The following is a 6279-nucleotide window of genomic DNA, read 5'->3' on the forward strand; positions in this document are numbered from 1 at the left end:
ATTACCCCCACTATCCTGTACCCCTACATGTACAGATTACCTCCACTAGCCTGTACCCCTACATGTACAGATTACCTTCACTAGCCTGTACCCCTACAAATACAGATTACCTTCACTAGCCTGTACCCCTACAAATACAGATTACCTCCACTAGCCTGTACCCCTACATGTACAGATTACCTCCACTAGCCTGTACCCCTACATGTACAGATTACCTCCACTAGCCTGTACCCCTACATGTACAGATTACTTGACTCAGTACCGGTGCCCCCTGTATTTAGCCTCCACACTGACTCGGTACCGGTGCCCCCTGTATATAGCCTTCACACTGACTCGGTACCGTGCCCCCTGTATATAGCCTCCACACTGACTCGGTACCGATGCCCCCTGTATATAGCCTCCACACTGACTCGGTACCGGTGCCCCCTGTATATAGCCTTCACACTGACTCGGTACCGGCTCCCCCTGTATATAGCCTCCACACTGACTCGGTACCGGTGCCCCCTGTATATAGCCTCCACACTGACTCGGTACCGGTGCCCCCTGTATATAGCCTCCACACTGACTCGGTACCGGTGCCCCCTGTATATAGCCTCCACACTGACTCGGTACCGGTGCCCCCTGTATATAGCCTCCACACTGACTCGGTACCGGTGCCCCCTGTATATAGCCTTCACACTGACTCGGTACCGGCGCCCCCTGTATATAGCCTTCACACTGACTCGGTACCGGTGCCCCCTGTATATAGCCTCCACACTGACTCGGTACCGATGCCCCCTGTATATAGCCTCCACACTGACTCGGTACCGGTGCCCCCTGTATATAGCCTTCACACTGACTCGGTACCGGCTCCCCCTGTATATAGCCTCCACACTGACTCGGTACCGGTGGCCCCCTGTATATAGCCTCCACACTGACTCGGTACCGGTGCCCCCTGTATATAGCCTCCACACTGACTCGGTACCGGTGCCCCCTGTATATAGCCTCCACACTGACTCGGTACCGGTGCCCCCTGTATATAGCCTCCACACTGACTCGGTACCGGTGCCCCCCTGTATATAGCCTTCACACTGACTCGGTACCGGTTGCCCCCTGTATATAGCCTCCACACTGACTCGGTACCCGTGCCCCCTGTATATAGCCTTCACACTGACTCGGTACCGGTGCCCCCTGTATATAGCCTCCACACTGACTCGGTACCGGTGCCGCCTGTATATAGCCTCCACACTGACTCGGTACCCGGTGCCCCCTGTATATAGCCTCCACACTGACTCGGTACCGGTGCCCCCTGTATGTAGCCTTCACACTGACTCGGTACCGGTGCCCCCTGTATATAGCCTTCACACTGACTCGGTACCGGTGCCCCCTGTATATAGCCTCCACACTGACTCGGTACCGGTACCCCCTGTATATAGCCTCCACACTGACTCGGTACCGGTGCCCCCTGTATGTAGCCTCCACACTGACTCGGTACCGGTGCCCCCTGTATATAGCCTTCACACTGACTCGGTACCGGTGCCCCCTGTATATACCCCCCACACTGACTCAGTACCGGTGCCCCCTGTATATAGCCTCCACATTGACTCTGTACCGGTACCCCCCTGTATATAGCCTCCACATTGACTCAGTACCGGTGCCCCCTGTATATAGCCTTCACACTGACTCGGTACCGGTGCCCCCTGTATATAGCCTTCACACTGACTCAGTACCGGTGCCCCCTGTATATAGCCTTCACACTGACTCAGTACCGGTGCCCCCTGTATATAGCCTTCACACTGACTCGGTACCGGTGCCCCCTGTATATAGCCTTCACACTGACTCAGTACCGGTGCCCCCTGTATATAGCCTTCACACTGACTCAGTACCGGTGCCCCCTGTATATAGCCTTCACACTGACTCAGTACCGGTGCCCCCTGTATATAGCCTCCACACTGACTCGGTACCGGTGCCCCCTGTATATAGCCTTCACACTGACTCAGTACCGGTGCCCCCTGTATATAGCCTTCACACTGACTCAGTACCGGTGCCCCCTGTATATAGCCTCCACACTGACTCTGTACAGGTACCCCCTGTATATAGCCTTCACACTGACTCAGTACCGGTGCCCCCTGTATATAGCCTTCACACTGACTCAGTACCGGTGCCCCCTGTATATAGCCTCCACACTGACTCTGTACAGGTACCCCCTGTATATAGCCTTCACACTGACTCAGTACCGGTGCCCCCTGTATATAGCCTTCACACTGACTCAGTACCGGTGCCCCCTGTATATAGCCTTCACACTGACTCAGTACCGGTGCCCCCTGTATATAGCCTCCACACTGACTCTGTACAGGTACCCCCTGTATATAGCCTTCACACTGACTCAGTACCGGTGCCCCCTGTATATAGCCTTCACACTGACTCAGTACCGGTGCCCCCTGTATATAGCCTTCACACTGACTCAGTACCGGTGCCCCCTGTATATAGCCTCCACACTGACTCTGTACAGGTACCCCCTGTATATAGCCTTCAAACTGACTCAGTACCGGTACCCCCTGTATATAGCCTCCACACTGACTCTGTACAGGTACCCCCTGTATATAGCCTTCACACTGACTCTGTACAGGTACCCCCTGTATATAGCCTTCACACTGACTCTGTACCGGTACCCCCTGTATATAGCCTCCACACTGACTCTGTACAGGTACCCCCTGTATATAGCCTTCACACTGACTCAGTACCGGTACCCCCTGTATATAGCCTTCACACTGACTCAGTACCGGTGCCCCCTGTATGTAGCCTCATTATTGCTATTCTTATTGTGTTACTTTTTATTATTACTTTTGATTTTAGTCAACTTGGTAAATATTTTCTTCTTCTTGAACTGCACTGTTGGTTAAGGGCTTGTAAAGTAAGCATTTCACTGTAAATCTACACTTGTTGTCTTCGGTGCATGTGACAAATAAAGGATGAACCAACAAATTTTTCTCAAACACACATTTAAGATGATTATTAATACACAATTATTTGAGATATAATATATTTGTCCCTGTTGCATTATTCCAGACTTGTTTCAGCAAAAAGGTGAAGCAGCACTGAACACACACAAAAAAACACACACACCCATGTACACACGCACAAACACACACACCCATGTACACACGCACAAACACACACACCCATGTACACACGCACAAACACACACACCCATGTACACACGCACAAACAAACACACACACCCATGTACACACGCACAAACAAACACACACACACATGTACACACGCACAAACAAACACACACACATGTACACACGCACAAACAAACACACACACATGTACACACGCACGCACAAACAAACACACACACACACACATGTACACACGCACACACAAACAAACGCGCACACACACACACATGTACGCACGCACAAACAAACACACACACACACGTACACACACACAAACAAACACACACACACATGTACACACGCACACACACACACATGTACACACGCAGAAACAAACACACACATGTACACACACACAAACAAACACACACACACACACATGTACACACGCACAAACACACACACGTGTACACATGCATGCACAAACAAACACACACACACACATGTACACACGCACAAACAAACACACACACATGTACGCACGCACAAACACACACACATGTACACACGCACAAACAAACACACACACACACACACATGTACGCACGCACAAACAAACATACACACACACATGTACACACGCACAAACAAACACACACACACATGTACACACGCACGCACAAACACACACATGTACGCACGCACAAACAAACACACACACACACACACACACACGTACCCACGCACAAACAAACACACACACACATGTACACACGCACGCACAAACACACACATGTACGCACGCACAAACAAACACACACACACACACGTACCCACGCACAAACAAACACACACACACACACACATGTACACACTCTGAACATTGAGGAAGAACAGGGCTCTCAGTAATTGTTGATGAGTTGAAATCTCTTTGAGACACTCATTATGTCTTGACAGAGAGTTAAACTGGTGAAACGATTCACGAAACTGTGAATATAAAGGTCTTACACATTTGTGAAACCTGTTTTGAAAAAAACACGTCATCATACTGCAGTAACTGTTGTGGGAGAAGAGAAGAAGGTTTTATAAATAAATAAAGTGCACTACTTTCAACCAGGGTCTATAGGGCTCTGGTCAAAAGTAGAGCCCTTTGTAGGGAATAGGAAGCCATTTGGGAACAACAAATGTCTCATTTATGGCAGAGCTATTCTGAAGGAGAGTTTGACCTGCTACAGGGGCAAAGGGAAGGGTTGTATTTTTAAACAGAGAATAGAAATGCCAAGAGAACATCAAAGACAGTGTTCGTTTTACCCATGGCTGGGATACTGAGGCTTTAGGTCTTTGCCAGCTTCTCCCCAGTGATTGAATGTGTGTGTGTGTGTGTGTGTGTGTGTGTGTGTGTGTGTGTGTGTGTTTGAGTGCATGCGTGTTTTTGCACGCACACACGCATGCACACGAGCGTGCATGCATGCGTGCGCGTGTGTATGTGTAAAAACATCATGCTATTATTGTTGTCAATAGCCCTTGGTCCCGCTTCTGGCCTGTAGTTTTGGACTCTCCCAAAAGTGATCTGAAAGAGACAGGAGTTCTTGTTCCTCAACCAACAATACTGACACATGGAACTAACATTTGGCAGGTTGGTGCCCACCATATCACTGTTGCCTGCAGTTACAGCAAATATCTCCATTTTCTTTGTAGGTTGCGTTGCTAAACCTCATTACAATGTTGATTAATCCTTTGAACTTGTTTTTGTAAAGAGGTCTTCTGAAGAAATGGGAAAGGGTTCCAGCTCAGAATAGAGGGTAACAACCCACCGATCCTATTATCCTAGTAAAAATGTAATTTTATGGTAATAACATAATAATAAAGTGAAAACTAGTTTTAAAGACTCCCTGTTTTCTCATAATAGCCATATAATTGATTGCTTGGTAATAATAATAATTTATATATATATATATAGATATATTAGTTTGTCTTTTTGTCTTCACTGCTTGGTCTGCGCTGTTCTACGATCAGATCAAATCAAATCAAATCAAATTTATTTATATAGCCCTTCGTACATCAGCTGATATCTCAAAGTGCTGTACAGAAACCCAGCCTAAAACCCCAAACAGCAAGCAATGCAGGTGGAGAAGCACGATCCCATAGCAGATCCCCTATGTCCATATAATCTTAATCATTATGGTCTATGAGGCACTCAAACTCTAAAACACTTTATGAATACAAGCCCTGATTAAGGTTTTTGGAGACATTTACTGTAGCATCACCTTCCATAGAGATGGAAAGAGGGCACACCTCTCTATCTATCTCTATGGGTAATTTCCCAAGATGCCACGCTCCATAACTTACACATAGCTAAGTCTAGCTGGGAGAAATACAATTCATCCTTGTGGATACATTATGTATCACTGTCCCTGGCTGCAGCAGATTTCTCACTGTACCTGGGTTCAAATACTATTTGAAATCTTTCAAATCCTTTTGAGTGTTTGCTCTAGCCTGGCTGGAGTGCCAGAAGGGGCGGGGTTTGCACTTCTAAGAACATTGTGTAGATTCTATTGCGTCACGGAAGCTCAATCAAACCTAGCTCAAGTATTAGAAATGATCTCAAATAGTATTTGAACTCAGGTCTGCTACCTCTCTGTATTACATCGTACTGCGTCACACGTTCCTGTCACATATCACTGCCTACAACTACGTCACTAATGGCACCTTCATTCCCTATACAGTGCACTACTTTTGACTACAGACTTTTGGGGCCTGGTGAAAAGTAGTGCACTAGATAGGGAATATGGTGGTATTTGTGACGCACCTACATTTCAATGTGACGTTTGAGCTTTGGTTTAACCAGGAGGACAATTACACCCTACTGCATAACTCACAGCACCACTATCAGTGAGTCCACTGTGTCACATCACTATAATGGACCAATGAATTAAACTGCCTGTTGAGTTTTGTTGGAGTCCGTCGGCGAACGGCAGAGAAACAGTAATTACTGGGTATTACAATCCTATGTTTACAGTCCCAGATGTATATATATAGCATGTAGTATAATTGCTGCTTGCCAGCCATTACCTAGATAGAGTGTATTTCTGACCCAGCCTATTAGTGAGTAAGGGCAAGCTGTGATTACAGCCTTTCATTCAGGGTTTAATAGAAGCTATATAACCCA

Source organism: Oncorhynchus kisutch, unplaced genomic scaffold (genome assembly GCF_002021735.2).
Source record: "Oncorhynchus kisutch isolate 150728-3 unplaced genomic scaffold, Okis_V2 Okis04b-Okis11a_hom, whole genome shotgun sequence".
Classification (NCBI taxonomy): Eukaryota; Metazoa; Chordata; class Actinopteri; order Salmoniformes; family Salmonidae; genus Oncorhynchus; species Oncorhynchus kisutch.